Source organism: Peromyscus leucopus, chromosome 5 (assembly GCF_004664715.2).
Source record: "Peromyscus leucopus breed LL Stock chromosome 5, UCI_PerLeu_2.1, whole genome shotgun sequence".
NCBI classification, from domain to species: domain Eukaryota; kingdom Metazoa; phylum Chordata; class Mammalia; order Rodentia; family Cricetidae; genus Peromyscus; species Peromyscus leucopus.
The window spans coordinates 71,035,894-71,059,076 of NC_051067.1; the positions used below are offsets into that span (position 1 = coordinate 71,035,894).

The 23,183-nt window shown below is 37.0% G+C and overlaps 1 protein-coding gene across 2 annotated transcripts in view; it reads right to left on the reverse strand.

The window, feature by feature from the left end:
- Positions 1-23,183, reverse strand: part of Dnajc1 (DnaJ heat shock protein family (Hsp40) member C1) — a 192,259-nt gene that overhangs the window by 150,296 nt on the left and 18,780 nt on the right. The window lies entirely within an intron of this gene.

Below are 23,183 nucleotides of genomic sequence, written 5' to 3' on the forward strand. Positions count from 1 at the left end.
AAATCTCATTGTAGTTTTAGTTTCATACACATCTTTGAACACGCACACCAACATAAATATGTACATATATGTACACAAGTTAGGACAACCAAAAGTTACTTAAGAGACCATGTCTTAGAAAAAGAAGTTAATGTAATATAAAATATACAATTAAAGGTAGCCGTCTTCGCCGGGCGGTGGTGGCGCACGCCTTTAATCCCAGCACTCGGGAGGCAGAGGCAGACGGATCTCTGTGAGTTCGAGGCCAGCCTGGGCTACCAAGTGAGTTCCAGGAAAGGCGCAAAGCTACACAGAGAAACCCTGTCTCGGGAAAAAAAAAAAAAAAAAAAAGGTAGTCGTCTTCTATTCTACTTTATTCCTCGGTTCTATTTGCTAGAAACAGTATACTCAAAACGTGAATGAAAACAGAACTCATAATGCCTGCTCTGTCTCCTCACTAATTTGTTTATTGGGCTTACTGTAATATTCATCATTTTCATACAAACTATCCTACTTAACAGCAATTTTTAAAGGTTTGGCTATTACTAGAAACATAATTGAGAATGCCTCTTGTGTAAATCATATGCTATTTTAACATAAAATTATAGAGAAATGAAACTAAAACTACAATGAGACTTTAAAACGGATATTCGCCGGGCGTTGGTGGCGCACGCCTTTAATCCCAGCACTCGGGAGGCAGAGCCAGGCGGATCTCTGTGAGTTCGAGGCCAGCCTGGGCTACCAAGTGAGCTCCAGGAAAGGCGCAAAGCTACACGGAGAAACCCTGTCTCGAAAAACCAAAAAAAAAAAAAAAAAAAAAAAAAAAAAAAAAAAAAAAAAAAAAAAAAAAAAAAAAAAAAAAAAAAACGGATATTCTACATAAGTATAAAAATATTAATCAGAGCCAAGTGGTGGTGGCCCATGCCTTTAATCCCAGCACTAAGAGGCAGGCAGATCTCCGTGAGTTCGAGGTCAGCCTGGTCTATGGAGTGAGTTCCAGGACAGCCAGGGCTCCACAGAAAAACCGTCTCGAAAAACAAAACTACAACAAAAAAATCAGGATGATTAATGACTAAGAATTATTTTTCCCTTTCTGATGCATTTATGTAAATTTTAGCAGCTTCACAAAAGACATTGCTATTCATTCATTCATTCATTTATTTATCTATTCATTCATTCATTCATTTGCTGTATGGGTCCCCCATGCACTCCAGAGCATACATACAGAGTCCAGAGGAGAGTTAGATCTCCTCCGACCCCGTACCATCTTTTATGAATTTAAAACACAAATTGTACATTTAAAACAGATGTTTGGGTCAGCAAAATGGCTTCCTTGCTGACAAGCCTGACAGAGTTCAATCCTTGGGACTCATGTTGGGGAAGGAAAGAACCAGCTCCATCAAGTTAGTTTCTGCTTCCACATACATGCCATGACACATGGGCTCCACTCTCTTAAGTAAATAAATACACAAAATGTAATAAAAAAAATTTAGTGTTTGAACAAAATCCCTAAACCCAGTTTCAGAGTACTTCTATCAGTCCTAAAGTTCCTTATGCCTCAGTATATAGATTCATATTTCCTGGGCAGTTCAGATAATGGAGAAGATAAGATTTTTCAGACCTACTTAAATATTTGATTTAACAACAAAGATCACTTTTCTCTTTTTTGGCAGTATTTTCCAGCTGAAATCTTACTAAAATTTATCAGCATGCTTAACTCAATTGGGAAGGAAATTACAGGTATAACTGTTTTTTCCTTTACACAAACTTGTACTTGCAATATCTGGGTATAGTACACATGGACAACACCAACGGTAAGCCTTACAAAAAAACCTCTGCTATGATATAAACGTATCAATCTTGAGATGTTTCTCCTAAACATGAAGAGCACATCTTAAATTACTCGGTAACAACCCATTTAACACATGTCTTCTAAACTTGAAATTCTATGTCTAAGTGGAATTTCATCATCTAAAAATTTTGGTGTCATTCTTGACTCATTTTCCTCTCGGTCTACACCCAATTCATTAGCAAATCCTACTAGCTTATACATCAAAAATATACTCAGGAAGGTTGGGCAGATGCCTCTGTTGGTTAAGTGCTTGCCACACAAGTGTGAGGACCTAAGTTCAGATCCCCAGTACCCCTAACAGTCAGCCTAACCAATGGGTGAGTTTTAAGTTCAATGAGAAATCCTCTAGCAAAAAAGAAGGCTGAGAGCTATAAAAGCCTGGACATTATATACCTATGGTCTTCACATGCATGTGCACATACATCCATGATTACCCATACCCACACAAACATGTAAAGTCAAGCCATCTTCATTTCTTACCTGGATCATAGTAAATCCTAATAATTTTTCCAACTGTAACCCTGGTATGGTATCCTCTCTAATAGTTTAATGCTGGCACAGCAGCCAGACACATAAAAATGAAAAATAGACCCAGTCAAAGTCTTTAATTGGTATCTTGGGAATTACAATTAATATTATAAACTTATCACAATCTAAATTAACTTATAACAGTCTAGGTGATCACTTAGAAAATAATTTTAAAAGATACAAAGCAGGAAAGAAAAAAGGAATCAAAACTGTACATTAGAAAAATAATCAACTGAAGGGCAGGGGGTATGGCTCAGGGGTGAAGTACTAGCCTAGCATGAGGAATTGCTAACAACTGCTTTGTGAGCAAAACCAAAAATTAAATAAACACAAAAAAGGGCTGTAATGGAAGATATGAGGAACAAAAAGCAGTATAAAGAAAACAGCAGAAGCAGGCATGGTGGCACCGGCCTATAATCCCAGCACTGGTAAGGCTAAGGTGGGAGTATTGACTATCTAAAGGTCAGCCTGACCTACAGAAAAGAATTCTGTCAGAAAATGAGTTTAGTCTTTTTAATTCTGTGTATACTCTCGATATGGACACTTGGTCAGTTGTACAGCTAGCAGAGACTCTTGTCCAGTCCTGCAGGCTGCTTCTTCACTAGACGATGGGGACCCCCTGCTTTTAGTTTCATGAGGTTCCACTGTCAACTGCTGGTCCTGATTCCTGTGCAGTCCATTTAGAAAGTCCTTTCCTGGGCCTTGACATTATCCCTACTTCTCTTCTAGCAGTTCAGGGTATCAGCTCTCGTGTTGAGGTTCCTTATTACCTGAAGCTGGATTTTGTGCAGGGTGAGAGGTAAGCACTGAGTTTCATTCTTCTCCATATAATTATCCAGTTTGTCCAGCACCACTTGTTGAAGATGCTGTCTTTTCTCCAGTGTGTATTTAGGGCCTCTCTGTCAAAAATCAGGTGGTTATAGGAGCATGGGTTTGTATCTGGGTCCTGAATTCTACTTCATTAATGTGTGGAACATGGAACTAAACAAAGAGCTCTCAAAAGAAGAATACAAATTACAGAAATATTTTTAAATGTTCAATGTCCTTAGCCACTAGGGAAATGCAAATTAAAACTACTTTGAAATTTCATCTAACTCTAGCCTCAGGATAGCTAAGGTAAAAACAAACAAACAACAGAAATCCAAATAACAATAAATGGAGGGATGTAGGGAAAGGAGAACTCTTATTCACTCTTGGTACGAGTCCAAATTAGTGTGGAGGTTTCTCAAAATGCTATAAATAGATCGAGCTATACCCCTCCTGGACATACATCCAAAGGACTCTACAGGATCATAGTTGTTCATTCATGTTCATTGCTGCTCTATTCACAATAGCTAGGAAATGGAAACAAGGTAGATAATGAATAGATAATGAAAAGATGATACATTTACACAATGGAATATTATTCAGCTATGAAGAAAAGTGAAATTTTCAGGTAAATGGACAGAGATAGAAATAATCATTCTGCGTGAGGTAACCTAGACCCAAAATGACAAATGTCACATGTTCTCTTTCACATGCAGAAGCTGGCTTTAAATCTTTAGATATATGTATTTAAACTGGAGTGCTCACAGAGGTCAGGAAACTATAAAGGACCATGAGGTGGAAGACTTGCAAGGAAGGGGACATAAAATGCAGGTGATATAAAAGGGGAATGGGAACTAATAAGAGCAAGAATGATTGAGGTGGGATGTGGGGTACAGGAGGGAGTATGGGGAGGGACAACTAACACTAAAGACCTTTGAAGGCCACATGGAAAATACTACTATAGAAGCTTCCTAAAATATAAACATATTATTATATAAAAAGATTTCAAATGGAACTATCCTATAATAGGGGGACAACATTCCAACTAGACCCAATACATTACCATTAACAAGGCCAAGAATATGTGGCTGGGTAGATCACAAGCCCTAAAGGAGAACCTACTACTATTATTCTACTAAACGGACATTGCATTAAGCTGTCCCTAAGTACTTATCTTTATACCCATAAATCAGTACATCTCTTAACCCTCATCAGAGAGGCTTACTTTTGCAGTAGATGGCAATTAACAGAGATCCACAACTGGTCAAACTGCAGAGAATAATGGACTTCAAGATGTTCAGCCCTAAACAGGACTGTATCACCCTCCTCCTCCTCCTCTTCCTCCTCCTCCTCCTCCTCCTCCTCCTCCCAAAGCTCAGGGATCATGGTAGAAGAGGGGGCAGAAAGATTATAAGAGCCAGAGGTTGCCGGGCGTTGGTGGCGCACGCCTTTAATCCCAGCACTCGGGAGGCAGAGCCAGGTGGATCTCTGTGAGCTCCAGGAAAGGCGCAAAGCTACGCAGAGAAACCCTGTCTCAAAAAAAAAAAAAAAAAAAGAGCCAGAGGTAGTGGATACCTACAGTCAATTAGTGTTTTCTGGTCATAACAGGCCAGCTGCACACACGAATTCACATCAGGTCTGGCTGTTTGCACAAGATCTGTGCTAGATCAAGCTAGACAAAATCCTAGTCTATGTGGGCATGGGGTCATGAAGTCCCACTCATAGCTGAGGTACTATTGCAAATTGATGGCTGCTGGGAAAGGGAAGGTCAGTTTTCATAACGGATGTGTTTCTCTGAGAGGCTTCCCATGCTTCACTAGATAGTCTCATACTCATTCACATACTGGCAGCACTATGAACTCAGTGGACTTGAGAGGATGCTAAATATTATCTGTTGCAGAATACTCATTTAACTATGCAAAGATGTGTTGCATTTTTTTTAACTATGTAAAGATGTATTGCTGTTTTACCTTACCTTCCTAAGGCACCTGACTGGTCTAATAAAAAGCTGTCCGGCCAGTATCGAGGGAGGAGGTATAGGTGAGACATCTGGATAGGGAGAGTAAGTAGGGGAAGAATTTAGGCTCAGCAGAGAAAGAAAAGAGACTACAGGGAGATGCCAGGGGCCAGACAGACAGACACAGAGGAAGCAGGAAAGTAGGACATACATGTGGTGATATTTTATTTGTGCTGAAATGTGGTGATATTTTATTAGTGCTTTAATAAATAAAACTTGCTTGGAGATCAGAGGAAAAGGCCAGACACAACACAGAAGTTATGCAATGTTAGCATATGACTTTAATCCTATCACTTGGCAGGCAGGATCTCTGTGAGTTCAAGGCCACACTGGGAACAGAGCTAAGCGTAGTAGCACATGCCTTAAATTCCAAAACTAGTTAACCATGGAGGTCTGGAGGTCTATACAGACAGACAGGAAATGACAGAGCTGGGCAGAAAGAGGAAGTAGGATGTAGCTGGGCAGAAATAGGAAATAGGATGTAGCTGGGCAGAGAGAGCAAATCAGATGGCAGAACAGCAAGGCATATAGGCGTGGGTAAAAAGGAAGTTGCAGCATTTGGAAGCTACTCTCAGTAGAGTACAGACAGGCATCAAAAAAAAAAAAAATAAGATAAAATAAAAACAAGCAAACCAGAATAGGTCAAAACAAACAGGGAGGGGGAGGCACAAGAAACATATACTGACACTGAGACACACACATTCACACAAAAAGAAAACCCATAAAAACAAATATATAAGCAAAAGATCTATAAGAAAAAAAATCCGCATAAAGCATTGTGAGACAAAAAACAAAGCAACAAAAACAAAAAACAAAACCCTCCAAAAATATAACTGAGTTCCTTTTGTGTTGGCTCTTACTGCTGGACATGGAGCCTGTGCTTAAGTGGGGTTTATATACCCATTCAGACTCCTCCACTGGAGAAAAACCAATTTTATTTTGCAAGTGGTTATCAATTGGAGATAGCTTCTGGGCTAAGGAAGGGGGCTTGTGTCTACTTCTGCTGTTAGCATGGGACCCCATCTGACTTAGACCTGCAGGCCCTGTGCATGCTGCCACAGTCTCTATGAATTCCTATGTTCCTTCCTTCCATTATGTCTAGACTGCCTCGTTTCTTTGGTGTCTGTATCCCCGCTCTCTGGCTCTTACAATCCTTCCTCCTCCTCTTCACAGAGTTCCCTGTGTTCTGAGGGGAGGGATTTGACGGACTGAGAGGTCTCTCACTCTCTACACATTGTCCAGTTGCAGTTCTCTATCTTTGTTCCTATCTACTACAGGAAGAAGCTTCTCTGAGAACGGCTGAACAAGATACTGATCTATGAGTATAGCAGAATGTTGTTAGGAGTCATTTTATTGCTATGTTCCTTTAGTGGAACGGTAATATTACATTTTCTCCTAGGTATGGCCTAACTAATCTCAGGCCACCAGTGAAGAGGCAAGGATGGGTTCTACCTAATGGAATGGGCCTTAATTTCAATCAGATAGTGGTTAGTTACACCCACAACTTTCTTTCTTTTTTTTTTTGAAACAGGGTTTCTCTATAGTTTTGGTGCCTGTTCTGGATCTCACTCTGTAGCCTAGGCTAGCCTCTTACTCAGAAATCCGCCTGGCTCTGCCTCCTGAGTGCTGGGATTAAAGGCGTGCACCACCACCGCCCGGCACTCCCACAACCTTTGTGCTACTCTTGTACTCTTGCACCAGTGTATCTTGCAAGCAGGTCATCACTGTAGATTACAGGGTTTGTAGCTGGGCTGGTATTTAAACTTTCTCCTCTGGTAGTGTGCAGAGTACCTTCCAGTACTATGAACACTAGTCAGTAGCAGTGAAGGCTCTAGGTAGGCACCAACCTGTCTTCTTTAGTCAGTAAGTTATGTAGGTGTACCTGTAGCAAGAGGACCTTACCATCAGTTTTTGAAGAGCAATCAATAGCCTTGGCAATAATTTGGGTTATTTGGGGATTCCACAGTGCCTCTTTGGCTAACAATTCAATCAAATGTAACCTATTTCCAGCACTGGAGATTTAATTTGCTCGAATAAGATGTCTAGTTGGGGCTTTGTCTCCTCTGTTATTTGTAATTCCAATTTAGATTTTTATTTAGCTTCTACTGCATTAGGTTTCCATACACCCCTTAAATGGCTCTTAGTTTTAGCTATCCCTTACCATATTCTATCCCTTACCTCCTCTTACCCCCACTTCCCATTTGATCCTCCTGTTCCAGTTACCTTGCCCCTGTCCATAGATAACTATTATTCTATTACTCCTTGCCAGGGAGATCCTTCCCTCCCCCATAGTCCATTATATTTAACCTCTGTGGTTATACAGATTATAGCCTGTTTATTGAAGACTTAACAGCTAACATTCACATATAAGCAAATATATACTTTTTTATGTATTTGTCTTTTGGGATCTGGGTTATCTCACTCAGGAGATTTGTTGTTGTTGTTATTTTCCTAGCTTAGGATGGCTATAATTTTAAGGTGGAAAATAACCAATGTTTACAAGGATGTAGAGAAACTGGAGCCCTGAAACTGTACTAGTGGGGATGTAAAATGGTATAACTACTGCAGAAAACACCATGCCCATCCGTAAAAGGACCTTAAAACATTAAGTATCGAATTACTCTATGCTCCATCAATTCCACTTCTAAGTGTATACCTCAAAGAATTGAAAGCAAAGACTCAAGCCGATATTTGTACATCAGTGTTCTCAGCAGTGATGTTAACAACAGCTAAAGATGAAAATAACCTAAATATTCATCAACAGGTAAGTAGTCAAACTAAAGTGGCATATGCCTACAATGCATATTATATGACCATTAAAAAGACTGAGATTCTTATACATTCAACAACAGGAATGAAGCTTGAATACATTATTCTGAGTGAAATGTTAGTAAAAAATACTGTGTGATTGTGCTATATGAAATATCAAGAAGCAGCAAATTCATAGAAACAGAAAACAAACTAGAAGTTACCAGGGGCTGAGAGAGGAACTGTTGCTTAACAGGTAAATAAAGACTCAGGCTAGAGGTGTATAAAAAAAAAAAACCAATAAATAAAAGGAAATAATAGTGATATTGTAGAACACTATGAATGTACTTAATGTCGATGAATATGACTTCTAACCATGGTTTAAATGCCAATATTCTTGCTATACTCACTTTACTAGAATTTCTTTTTTTTTAAAGCCTAAATCCTAACTGGGCCTGGTACTACAGGCCTATAATCCTGTAGTAGAATATTATTTTAAGGTGTGTTACTTTTGTTTATGCTACATTTGTTTAACTCTGTGAAGTTGTATTACTGTGCCTGTGTAAAACACCTGCTGATCTAATAAAGAACTGGCCAACAGCAAAGCAGGAAAAAGGATAGGTGGGGCTGGCAGTCAGAGAGAATAAATAGAAGGAAAAAACTAAGAGGAGAGATCTAAGCTTGAAGAGCCAGAGAAGCAGAAGGACTCCAGGGGCTAGCCATCCAGCCACACAGCCACACAGGAAGCCACAGAGAAAGAGTAAGATTTACAGAAGTAAGAACAGGAAAAGCCCAGAGGCCAAAGGTAGACGGAATAATTTAAGGTAAGGACAGCTGGCTAGAAACTAAGTCAAGCTATGGCTGGGCATTCATAAGTAATAGTAAGTCTCTGTGTGTGATTTGTTTGGGAGCTGTGTGTCAGGCCCTCCTCCCAAAAAGACCCAAATCCCCCCAATAACAGTTTGGCACCCAACATGGGGCTCTTGAATTTCCATAGGGCCAAGAAAGCTTAAAAAGGGGGGGGGGAGGACACGGCTGAACAGCATTGCTAAATAAAAATGGCAAACTAAGTAAAGACCACAAACTAAGTAAAAACCACCTGTGACAACACAGGTACTGGCTTGCACAGCTAGGAAGGTTGATGCAGTTTTCAGTCACAAACCTCTAACTGGGGCCTGAGCTTTAGGTTTGGCTTTCACAGCCCAAGAAGCGGGCAGAGCCAGCTGAGAGCCGCACATGGAAAATCCAGGTGTACCTTAACAGTTTAAAAGTTTGCTCATGTAGTCAAAAAGGCTAAAAGACACACAGTAAAAGATTCAGACAGAAAAACTTCCAAACAGGTTCCAGTGTGTTTTACAATGTACATAGGCTTAAGAGAAAGAAAGAAAAAGGGTATGGACAGTCATAGAAAAAAATAGTTTAAAAATAATAAAGTCTTTAAAAGAGAGTAAAAGTAATATAAAAGAAAAAAGCCACATAAGATGGGAAATACACAGATCCTGTATATTATTGTGTTGATTTTGAATTTTTTATTGTTGAAAAACAAAGGACAGCTCCAAGGAGACCTGGAATTATAAGAGGGATTGTTGAAATAAATCAGTCTATAAACTTTAGGAATGTCTTAACTTTTAAAAAGTCAAAAAAATGTATTTGTCAATGGAAATCAAAAATGCTTTGGAGTTTTGTTTCCAGAGGAGACAAGAGGTTGTGGATTCCTTCAAGGTTAATATGGATCAGATTTGATCAGGCGAGATCTCCTGAGACTTGACAAATGATATCTATCAGCAAAGGTTACTGCTGGTCTCCCCAGGACTTGGTCATTATCTCAAAATTTTCTCTCTGGGACCCTAAAGATACTTCGTACACAGACAGCAGGAAAAAGTATGGAGAAAACTATGCCGACATTCCTCAGAGGGATGTGGGAGGCTTTTGGTTATTTGGTGGGTTATGGATGTGTGTTATAATTTAGGAGAATATAGTATATTGATACAAATTTAAAATTATTTTGTTAACACTGTACATATGCTTCTACTCTTGTTTAAAAGATTTTTTTTAAGGATTTATTTATTATGTATACAGCATGTTTGCCTGCAGGCCAGAAGAGGGCGCCAGATCTCATTACAGATGGTTGTGAGCCACCATGTGGTTGCTGGGAATTGAACTCAGGACCTCTGGAAGAGTAGTCAGTGCTCTTTACCGCTGAGCCATCTCTCCAGCCCCGTTTAAAAGATTTTTGTATATTGATAAAAAAATTTAAGGTTATATTTATTACAACATATTATATGTATGTTTCTATTTTTGTTTGAGGTATTGTGCCTATGCAGTTCATTTGGAAATGTAGGGTGAAGTTCTAGTTTTGGAAAGCTATTATTGTAAACTATATAGGATAATCAGGAAACATAGGTTAGTGGTCAGTCATTTATAACAATCAAATCTGTAGTTATGTTAGGTATACTTTCCAGATCATATAGAGATATTTTTTAGATAGATAGTCTTCAAACCTTTCAAAGACCTACAGAGTATGGCATTTAAAATGTTTTGTTAACTTAAGATTTTTCATGACAATGAGACACATTTGTTCCTGGCATCACCAGTTTACTTCAGAGAAGATGATAGGCATTAAAGAAACTCCTTATGGAGTTTGCTTTCATTGTGGCAAGGTTAGCCACTGGGCAAAGAAACTGTTCTTGCCTTTGACTGCTGACAATGTGCTGTGCAGACTGGATATGCAGGACATAGGAAAAAAAAAAAAAAAAGACTGTTGAACTTTGCCAAAACAAGGCAGAACAGTCCTTCAAAACTCTTGCTTCACAGAAGAGTCTGCCAGATATTCTGCAGAACACAGAGGAAAATGACTGATGAATTTTGCCTGTACAAGGCAGGACAGTCCTTCAAATTTCCTGCTTCATAGAAAAGTCTGCCAGATACTCTAGGCCTGTAGGCTGAAGATGGATGCCCTAACATTACAGAGAAACTTTGGGTGACAAATGTCTCTGTTGTTAAATAATATTACATTCTTCTGGGTCTTTGATGGCATTGAAGACTAGATAGTTATAGCTGCAGTTATCCTTAGTTAAGACAGAAAGTAAGCTAGGTGTAAAACTTTGGATTCACTAAGATAGGACAGATAATGCATTATTTTCTTTGAAAATGCTAACTACAAACGGACTGAATATCGTAAATTAATTCTTACTTGATAACTACTTTGTTGTATGTAGTTATACTATGTTAAAAGTTAAAACCTTTATTTTTATTTAGACAAAAGGGGGGAAATGTGGTAGAATATTTTAAAGTGTGTTATTTTTGTTTATGTTGCATTTGTTTAACTCTGTGAAACTGTGTTACTATGCCTGCGTAAAAAACACCTGTTGGTCTTATAAAGACCTGGCCAATAGCAAGGCAGGAAAAAGAATAGGCGGACTGGCAGGCAGAGAGTATATATAGAAGGAAAAAAACTGAGAGCAGAGATCTAAGATCTAGGAGGCAGAGAAGGAGGAGGAATCCAGGGGCCAGTCACCCAGCAGCCACAGAGAAAGAGTAAGATTTACAGAAGTAAGAGAACAGGAAAAGTCCAGAGGTCAAAGGTAGATGGAATAATTTAAAATAAGGAAAGCTGACTAGAAACTAAACCAAGCTAAGGCATTCATAAGTAATAATAAGCCTCCATGTGTGATTTATTTGGGAGCTGGGTGGCAGACCCCCCAAAAAGACCAAAAACCCCCAACAACAAAATCCCACTGACGTGAGAAGCAGAGGCAAAAGGACTGCAGGTTCAAGGCCTGCCTGAGCAACTTGGTGAGACCCTGGTTCAAAATAAAAAAGACTGGATAGATAGCTCAGCAGTTAAGAGAACTTGCTGCTCTTACAGAGGACCTAAGTTCAATTCCCAGCAGCCACAAGGCAGTTCACAACTGTCTGTAATTTCAGTCCAAGGGGATCTGACATCTTCTAGCTTCCACAGTACTGCATGCAGGTGACACACAGACATACATGAGAGAAAAAAAAAAAATGACACACATGAATTGAATTGAAAAAGAAGTAGAACACCTGCCTGGTATGTGTGAGGCCTTAGGTTCAATCCCCAATAGTAACTACACACACACACACACACACACACACACACACACACACACACACAAGTGCAAACACACTCCCTCTGGAAGCACTGTATCCTTGCAATCACATCAAAATGCTCTACAAAGTTGTAAGGACCAGAGATGTCTTGTTATCTGTGAACTCACTTGCAACTGTTTTCCCTCTTTTTTTTCCACATATACCCACTCCTCGATGTCCCTTGAGCACACACTCATAGACCCTTCTACCTGAAATGGTCTTCCCTCTTACTATTATTGCTCACATTTCTGTACTTCATGGATTTGCTCAGTGAGCATTCTCCCATATCTGAAACAACAATCCTCCACCCAACACTATCTCTCCTCTCTCTCCACAGGATTTTAACTATATAGTTTAATATGTATTTCATTTGTTCATGGTAGTTTTCTTCTGCTAAGATGTAAATAACATAACTGCAGAATTCTGATTTGTTCAATACTATGTCCTTAATCAGTAAAAACCATACAGCAAGCAAGAAAGATTAATGAACAGTAAATTATTCTAAAAACCAATGTATGCCTATTGGTCAATTAATAAAACTCACTTGCCATTTCTTAAACCTTCTTCAAATTAGACAAAATTCTATTTATTCTAAAGTCAACCATACCCATCTAGGCTGGAACGAAAGCCCTTTATCACTGACTCTCCTACCCATTCCACTGGTGTGTTTTATTTGAAAATCATTCCTACTGCTCTTGTACATTTAAAGTTATCTCAAATTCCCCTATTCATTGTAACAGATGAAAAGAATAATATGCTGAAAGACTGTAAAATGAGTGGGCACTAAAGAACAGTTAGTCACCAATGTAATTTTCTCTCTAGGAACTTGTAAGTTTTTTCTTTATGTGTATGGTGTATGTGTGCCTGTTCATGTATACACATGTGCATGGAGACAGATGTGAGTATTCACGGGTTTTGCAGAGGATAGAGGTCAACAATGGGTATTTCCTTCTATCACTATGTGGATATGTGGGTGTTGCATTGGAAACTACACTTACTAACTTCCTTTGAAGGTTGTTTGAACTCTGATGAGGTGATAATAATGGACTGTGAACAGCTATGTGTGATACTGTGTTTTCCCCTTTCTTGTGCACAGATGGTTGATAAAACATGAGTCAGCAGAATTTGCAAAGTGAGCTTCCTCTCTAGCTGTGCACTATTTCTAGACTATGATATGAGAAGGGAACAATCTTCTACCCTATCTCAGCCTCCATATTTTAGGATCTCTTTGTTACAGGGGCTTAGCCTTTATTCTAACTAATGCCTTTGAAGAAGCCAAACAGATTTGGGAAAGAACCAATTTGTTCTAGATATGAGGAAGACAACTGAAAGAAAAGTGAATAAAAAAAAGAACCAGGGCTATCTGAAGAAATGGCTGATTCCAGGGCTGGGTAGGGGAAATAGAAGGTATACCTGAACACTGTGGTGTAAGAAAACAAACATATGCTTAAAATATGGCTAGAAATATGGTAAGAAAACAAACATATGCTTAAAAATTAGAGTACTGCTAAAGGAGGAAAGAGGGATGCAGGCAGGCAGGCAGGCAACAATGAACAACAAAATGTTATGCCAGGTAAAAGAAGCCAGACCCACATTTTAAAAAATTCTAAGCAAGGAATGTATAGGAGACTTCTAAAGAACGTGAAACTAAAGATACAGAAAATAAATCAATGCTGCCTGGGGTTACATGTTAAAGTAGGAATTGGCTGCAAATGAAATCAAAGACTTTAAAATAATGGAAATATCCTAAAATTGGGCTTTAATGAAGAACAGGAATTCTTATTTTTTTCCACTTGTGGACAGACCACTTTTGGCCAAGAAAAATTTCATGTGTATGTGTTTTGCCAACATGTATGTCTGTGAACCACATGTATGCAGTGCCTGTGGAAGCTAGAAGATGGTGTCAGATTGCTGGGACTGGAGTTTCTGGCAACTGTGTACTGCCATGTGGGCACACTAGGATTCAACCCTAGGTCGGAAAGGGTACTTGACCACTGGTCCATTGCTCCAGCTCCTAGTATTCATTTCTTTTTGTCCAGGAAATTATTATGTGACCCTAAGCATATAGGTACAAAAATGAGAAATACAAACCAAGTATTTATTAATAATTGTAAAATTTATTTTAAAGTAATTCTTTGATATGCCTGTAATTCTACCAGTTATAAAAGATTAAAACAAATGTGCATAATAATGAAATGGATGTGCTTGTTCACTTTTACATAAAGAATTAAATCTTAGCTAAACATTTACTACTGCAGGACACAGATTTTGATTTTGCAATTATTGATGCTGAGAATACCACTTCACATAAACGTGTAGTACAGAATACCAGAAGTATGTTTAGGGTCATTTCAGAAACCATTGGAAATTCTGCTTCAATATCAAGGCAAAATTCATTTAATCATTTTTCTTAATGAAACTCACCAATAAAGCAGTGATTTTTAAAAATCAAACAGTCTAACTCAGTATATTCTAAAGATATCCTAATTTGATACATGCTGAGGAATGACAGTTGGAAATACTAAAAATGTTTGTTTTCCTTAATTAGCTCACTCTGTTTCTGTACAAGGAGAAGAGTTTGTATGCACAGTATAAAACACTGCACTCCTTAACATGTCAATAATCTGGACTCTTAGCTGATAAATTCCAGCAAGAATTGGCTGGCACTGTGTGGAATGACCACAGGCCTTGTGCAAAGTGCACATGCTATGCATTCAGAACCAAGGCTGCAGTGAAGTCACTCTGTGTAACACAGACAGGAACTGCCACAACACCTTGCAGTCAGTTCACATTTGAGATTGAATTAAATTTTGGTCATTTCACTTTCAGAAACATTTGCTATTGCCAAATTTTCAATGCCTCCTACATTTAGGTACTTACTTACTTGGAATTTTCACTTTTCCTGGGTAGTGCTTATATTAAGACAGTTTTTGAAGACACTGCACACTAGCAGCCAACTGCAGCTCCCAGCCAACCATGAAACTGCAGGGTAAACAACTGACACTCCACATTCAGGATGTTGCCAAGTTGTATTTGGAAGAGTAGCTGTACTAAATGCATTCTGGACTTACAAAGGGTTTATGAGAAGTAATCTCATAGTAAATCAAGGAGTAGCTGTAACTGTAAACCTCACCTAAGAACTCAGCACCTGGATAGTTTTTTATTCTTTTTAGTAATACCAAACAGAGAGAGACTTCTTGAAAAACTGAACATCAATAACTGAATCAGAAACAATTCAACTGCATTGGATTTAGGGGATGTCTGCAATTCCTCAACTAATTTATTTTATGTGGTTTCACTGTTCAAAAGTTATAAATAATATCACTTGTATCTTGTAACAGAGTTCTAAAAAATATTAAAACTATATGATAAAAAGATTGACATCATTTTCCTTTAAAACCATCTGTAACATGGTATGGTACAAAGTTTACAAGTAATTCACTACAAGACACTTAACTATTGAATTCAGCCTTCATATCAATGACCATATATTCCCTTCTCCAGTTCTACTTCTGTTGTGCGATATTTTGTGTTTTGACAAATAAAGCTTGCATGGAGTCAGAGGGTGGAGCTAGCTACTAGTTAACCATAGAGGTTTGGAGGACTGTAGAGAGAGGGACTAGAAATGGTAATGCAGGGCTGAGACAGGATCTTGGCTCTTTTGGTCACAGGAACAGACGATATAGGAAGTCACTGGTGGCTGCCCCTCTGCTTCTCTGATCTTTCTGGTTTTTACCCTGATATCTGACTCCTGGTTTTTATTGATAAGATTAATTAGATTTATGCATCACACTTCTGACCAGGAGCTTATGTATTACATAGGATCAATGATTCTGATTCTAGTTAACCTGTATTAGTCTTGGCATTTTCCAGATTTTTTTTTTAAGTGTAATATTTTACTTAGTTCCTGATTTTCATTGTATCTGAAATTTTATACAATTTGTAAAGGTGAAGATGGCAGGTAAAATTACTGCACATATTTAAGTGATCATTATAATTGTTTAGCAAATTTATTTATTTTCTAATAGCATTTCTTGCACCTCATTATTTTGGTCTTTCTAAATTTTATAAACTGAACATTTTTATTTATTTATTTTTTTTTTTTTGGTTTTTCGAGACAGGGTTTCTCTGTGTAGCTTTGCTCCTTTCCTGGAACTCACTTGGTAGCCCAGGCTGGCTTCGAACTCACAGAGATCCGCCTGGCTCTGCCTTCCGAGTGCTGGGATTAAAGGCATGCGCCACCACTGCCCGGCTAAACTGAACATTTTTATTACATACAAAAAGTAAAAAAAAAAAAAAAAAAAAAAAATGTAATTCAAAGTTACAATAATGTAATTTTGTACTAACAAAAAATGTAATAACTGCCATGGGTTAGCTAAATTTTTTTTCATTGTGGCCTTTCAAATATCATTTTAAAGGTTAAAATAACTAATACATTCATGGTTTCTTTTATTCCTTTACTAGGTTGTTTAAAGGAAGTCAGAAGAAAATAAAGTCATAGTTATATGAGATCTTAAAATGAAAATATAGACATGGCATTAGAACTAGGAGAGACTAACAGACATTTTAAAAATGAAGTATCTGAAACTTATGGGGGATAGAAAGTATTTACAACCCTGTTCAAATATTTGTTCTTGTCCTTTCATAATGAACTGTTGATCCTGACAAACTTCCTTCATTGTCAGAATCTCTATCTAAAGTTGGCACACCAAAGATTTGTTTTCAAAAATGGATCACAGTGGAATATGGAGTCATAATATTTTAGAGGGTCTCCCCTATATTATACTCTAATTTGTCTTTTCTACATTTTATATCATACTAACCTATAAAAATGTAGCTTCAAAACTTCCTTCCAAATTTATTAAAATATACTTGACAGTATAAAATTGTAATACTATAATTTTACATTATAAAACTTGATAATTTGATTTTGATTCTATATTACACCTGGTTCTCTAGAAGGAAAGAAATTAGAGAATGAACACTTATAATAAAGGAGGCTTATCACAGTGGCTTACAGGCTGTGGTCCAGCTGGTCCAATAATGGCTGTCTACCACTGGAAAGTACAAGAATCCAGCAATTGTTCAGTCCACAAGGCTGGATGTCTCAGCTGCTCATCAGTACACACTGGAATCCCAAAGAAGTAAGCTCCAATGCGAGGAATAGACTCGCCAGTAAGTGTAAGAACAAGCAGGCAATGACAGCAAGCTTCCCTCTTCCATGTCCTTCCTAGAAGCTGCCAGCAGAAGGTGCATCCCAGATTAAAGATGGATCTTCCCACCTCAAAACATCCAGATGAAAAGTGGGTCTTCCCAGCTGGGCATGGTGGCGTATGCCTTTAGTCCCAGCACTCGGGAGGCAGAGACAGGTGGATCTCTTGAGTTTGAGGTCATCCTGGTCTACAAGTGAGTTACAAGACAGGCATGGTTGTTACACAGACCTTGCAAGGGTGGGTCTTCCCACTTCAAATGATTTAAATAAGAAAAAACTCCTCAGAGGTGTACCCAGCTGCCTGGTTTCTAATTAATTCCAGATGTAGTGAAGTTGACAATTGAGAATAGCCATCAGAGATACATATAAACATTTTAAAACACCACGATCAAACAAATTAATGTATTTATCACCCTCACATAGTTGCTTTTTTATGCAAGATATTTCTAAACTTTAGTTCCATACTAAACAGGGTGAAATATTCAGTTTATAATAACATAATTCTGGCCTTCAAAGTATAAAAATATCTGTCTAATCATATGTGTGACTTAACACCTTTAAATTAGGAAACTTTAGATCTGACTCATCCATAGTTCAGTAACAATTAGGAGTAAAAATATCTGGATGCCCTTTACTTATGACAAATGATTAACTAACTGTACATCTTACCAACATAATTCATCTTTATAAAGCAATACACTCCCTAGTACTAATCTAGAGCCTTGCACATGCTAGGTAAGCAGTCTACCAACGAGCTACATCCTTGGCCCTGAGGAGCTAAACTAATTTTAAGAAATCATATTTTATCCTTTTCTTTGCCATATACTTATCAAAATTAAATTACTTAGAAGGTTTTAAGGCCTATGAAAAATAAAAAAAAAAACACAATGTATCTGAAAATAGAATTTGAAGAGTCTTTGAAATAAATATTAGCATAAAAATTGATATAAAAACAACTCAATTTTTAAGTAAGTACCTTCATTTGAGAAGCACTAGATATTTTGTCCTTTTTAATAACTTTCCATATTAAACTTCTGCCCATGGTAGAAAGACTTCTAAAATTTCTTTTCTTTCTTTTTTTGTTTTTTCTAGACAGGGTTTCTCTGTGTAGCCCTGGCTGACTTGGAATTCACTCTGTAGATCAGGCTGGCCTTGAACTCAGAGATTAACTTGTCTATCCCTTCCAAGTGCTGGAATCCCACCATATGCCACCACCACCCAGATAAAATTTATTTTCTAAAAATAATAAATAATAAATTAATTAAATATAAATATAAATAAACAAAAATAATAAAACAAAAACTTGATGTCATAACTTAAATTATTTCTATGGAAATTGTCATTAGCAATGAGTATAAAACAGCTCTATGAACCAGAGCACTTCCTAGTCTGCACAGGTCTTTTGTCAGTACTCAAAAAAAATGTTTAGAAATAAGAATCTACAATTTGAGCTAACACTCTCCCCATTTTTCTTTATATTTATATTTTATACCCAACAGTGTAACATTAAGAACTGCATTCTGCTATAATTGTTGATTGATATGAGGTCTGATCTAGCTATTTTGTTTTCAAGGAAATTTTTTTTTAAATGTAAATGAATTTTACATGAATGAAATTTTAAGTTAAAGACACATAAACTATAACCCCCAATTTTATTATTATTAAATTCAATAATAAAATTATTCTACCAAATTGGAATAAAATTTTCTAAATGATTATTCTTAATCACTGTATTTATCTCACTGCAAGGAATTAACCAACAATTTTGAAACCATGCCAGCTTTTAGACTACACTTTGAGCACTCTTTTCTCAGACAGAGCAAAAAAAAAAAAAGGAAAAGAAAACCAGAAAACATACTAATCAGGAATGAGCAGCTAAAGCTTTATTAAGTATTACTCTGATTTTTCTATTAAAGAATAAATATTTAAATCTAAGAGAAATGCATTAATTTAACTCTACTCTTAAAATTAAGCAGTGGCTTTAACCCTATTTGAAGGCCTGTGCAGAACTGAATGAAGTTTGAGCATGCATCAATTTAAATGAGAAAATTTGGGACTTTAAAGTAAGTCCTACAAATGACTACTTTATCTAATCTACTGACCTGTTTCCCCAAAGAGGAACTGCTATTAAATCAGTCTTATGAGTAATCCCTGCTTGTCAAACATGAGTGGTTACTTGCTCCAAGTGATCAGAAAAGCCAAAGCCATAGTCTGTATAGAACGGACTGATCACCCACTGTTTTCTTTTCTAACTACTGCTGGAGAACAGCTGCTCATAGGTTCATATATTGTACCAAGAAACTGGAAATAGGGTAGTTTTCAGTTGAAAACAAAAAACTAAAATACCTAAATGTCATGATACAGTCCAATAAAAAGTCCTACTTTGAAAAAGTAGAAAGCTGACAGGCTCTTAACTATGACACCATTTTTCAAGTCAGTTTCCAACTTTGTTTACAATTTTATAAACCAAGGTTAACTAAAAATATTAAAACTGTCAATTTACCAAATAATAAAGTCCTCTAAATGAAATTAGTATGTTTAGCATCTATAGGACATATTTGTACCCAATTACCTCCTTAACAGGGCTACTTGTTTTTGGATGTATACTCTAAGTCTGGATCTTAAAAAAAATCAAAATTCTTCCAGTCAAAGAAGAAATCTTATGCTTTTGGCATTTGAACCATCATCATGCAGGAAGTTAACAAAGGCAAATGTAGCACACTGAACGAAGCTGGCAGCTTTTGAGTTTCTAGTAACCAACACTAATACTGAAACTGACTACTTGAAACAAGAGTGACCATACTCCACTACCAGGGAAAACCAATCTGAAAGCCAACATTAAACCAAAATTATTTTAGAATATTCTATTCAATGGGATTCTATCGTTCTATTTTGGCCTTAACAAAGGAAAGATAAATTTTCAATCACTTAGCTTGAACCCATCTTCTCTTCTACAATATATGAAATGGACATAATGGAATTTGGCTACTAATACATTCTTATATTGATAGATAGCAATTCTTCAAATATGTATATATCCAAGTTTATTCATATTAAGTAAATGAATTATGTTTCAAAGTAAATAAGAGATAAGCCTGATTTAATACAATGTGGTACTGTTAACAAAATTATCTTTAGTAATCACTTATCAAGCTCAGTTTTATGCTTACTCTTAAAAACACAAGCAAAGTGTTAGAAAAGATGATAGAGATAAAGGTTTCTCTAGTTTCAATATGACTGTCAAGAATAATAGCCTATCAATCAAGTCTTAATTATTATTTTTCTATAAGAATTGTTATGCTTAACCTCACTAGTAAAAAATGAAATGAAATAAGATGAGATTTTTTTTTTTAAACTCTCAGGAGTACAAAGATGTAAAGATCTGACTATAATATTAAGTTCTAATTAGAGTATTGGGTGTATAAACTAGTACAATCACTCTGAAAGTTGGCTCTAACAGGATTAGTACTATGCAGCCTATTCCCAGATAATCCACTACTAGGCATACAACCCACGGCACAAAATATACTTGATATCACAACATAAGCTTTTTGCTTGATACCTATAGCAGCAGATAAACTTAGTAACACAACTCAGAATTTAACACATTTATTTCACAAAAAAGTAAGTACCCTTAACACTACTTCCTATTGCTTTCTCTTCTTTGTAATGTAGATTCAAACCTACTAAGCTGGTTTCATTACTTGCTGTGTGGAAAGTACTGCCTCCCCCGGCCACACACCCCCAAAACCAAGGACTATATACAAGAAACATCTATAAGGTTGTTCACTATGGTGATGTTTAAAATAGAGAAAACAATGATTATAACTTAAACATCTATTAATAGATAACTAAAATGCCACATACAAAGTAATATGAAGCTGTTACGTTTTAATTAGAAATTGCTATATAGTTTGCATACATCTTTCTGTGTATGTATAATATATGTAGAGTGAAAATAGACAGCCAAACATATCTCACAACTAACATTTATGTACATTTCTCTGAATATATACAAAGAGTTGGTAATAAGAAATAGTCTGGAAGTATATATTTCAATATATTAATTTATAATAGGGTACTCACAATTAAAGTCTGGTTAAATAGGACTCTTAGCTATAGATGCTATGCTTTAATTTTTATACAATTTTTTAAATATGACTTTCAAAGAAGTACTGAAAGGTTGAACTAAGTTTTGAGATGTAATTTAGTAAAAGGGGAGCAGAGAGAGAATGAAATGCAGAGTAGTTGAACTGAGTATGCATGTCCATCTGCTCAAATCAACTAGTAAGAGTAAGGGAGAAACCATTAAAAAAGAAAATCAGGGGACTAAAAAAAGATGAGGGAGGTGTGTAGCTACAGCTGGAGTAAAAAGGCATGAAGTGGTCTGAAAGGGCAGGAAGAAAAGGCCTGACAACTGGTAAACTGACCCATTCCTCATTGGTGGCTCAACTGTATAAATAAAAGAGTGGCAGCTTAGTGGGAAAGTACTTAGCAACTCTGTTGACACAGACAACAGAAAGGGCCACTGGAGTGGCAAACTGAACTGTGCAAGGCCAATTAACCCTTTCACCTTAGTGTTTTATTCTAGCTCTCCTACTTACTGTGCCTGCTAGAGCCACACTGATGTGTGTTAAGACCAAACGCAATGATAAATCATGGTTACATGTATTGATGAATTCTGCAAATTTCTTGAGACACATTTTTGGTATCCTAAATGCCTCCTTCACTACTCTCATCTGGTTTTAATTAGGAACCATTTTCAAAGAAGAGAGGTTATTCAGAAACTCAAATATACACGTCCTTAATTAAACCATAAATTGATAACTACTCAAGTTTTTTGGCATGAAGGTTTTTTTTTTAAAATGTTAGATTCACCTCAGTTTTCTTCTAGAAAAATCAGATGAAAAGTAACTTCAAATGGGCAAAATGGTACTTGAGAAATTGTAGAATATGCTGAAGGGGTTTATAAGTCACAGGCCTTAAAGATGTTGCATGAGCAGCTCTATCTGTGATTACACTTTATTACTTTTAAGAAAAATTTTGCATCTTGAAGAGCAATGTATTTCTAAAAGACAATAATGGGCTTAGTGCTGACTCATCTTCCCGCTTCCCAAACAGGTATATGGCTTCTTTTAAATACGTGGGTTTGAGAGCAAGGATCCTACTTCCACACACTCTAAAAACTAGAAAGCCACACAGCAACAAGGTGTTCAAACATTTAGTAATGAACATCCTGTGAAACACTGGCTTATGTGAAAAACCTTATTTCTATGAAGTATGTGAGACTGCAAAAAGATGTGGTTGTTCAATGATAAACTAAGGCCATCCACATAAATGTTGTGTCTTTTTATTACATTTTTGTTTTGTTTTTAAGACAAGGTCTCATGTAGCCCAGTCTGGACTCAAAATCCCTTCGTAGTCAAAGCTACTCAGATTTCTGATTGTAAGGTCTCAGTCTCCCAAATACCAAGCTTACAGGAGTGCAACACCACACTTAGCTCTCTATTGTTCCCACTATTCACACCCTCTAAGGCATCAGCATTACCCTATTACAGCAAAAATATCGTGCTAAGTTTTCTCCAACCACACTAGTTATCACTGAACCTTAATAATAACTTAAAAATTACTCCTTAAAGCCAGGCATAGTGGTGCATGCCTTTAATCTCATCACTTGGGAGGCAAAGACAATTGATCTACACAGTGAGTTCCAGGCAAGCCAGGGTGACATAGTGAGATATGTCTCAAGCAAATGAACAAACAAAACCATCTAGTCAAAATGTTAACAGATATTTTGAGGATAAGTCTAAAGGAATCCAGCCCAACAAAGATTAACAGCAGCTTGAAATGGTTACCCCTGCCTTTCAGGAGCAAGGGATTTTCTCAGCTCTGGCTTTTCTCAACTCTTCTTCTAAGTCACAAAACGC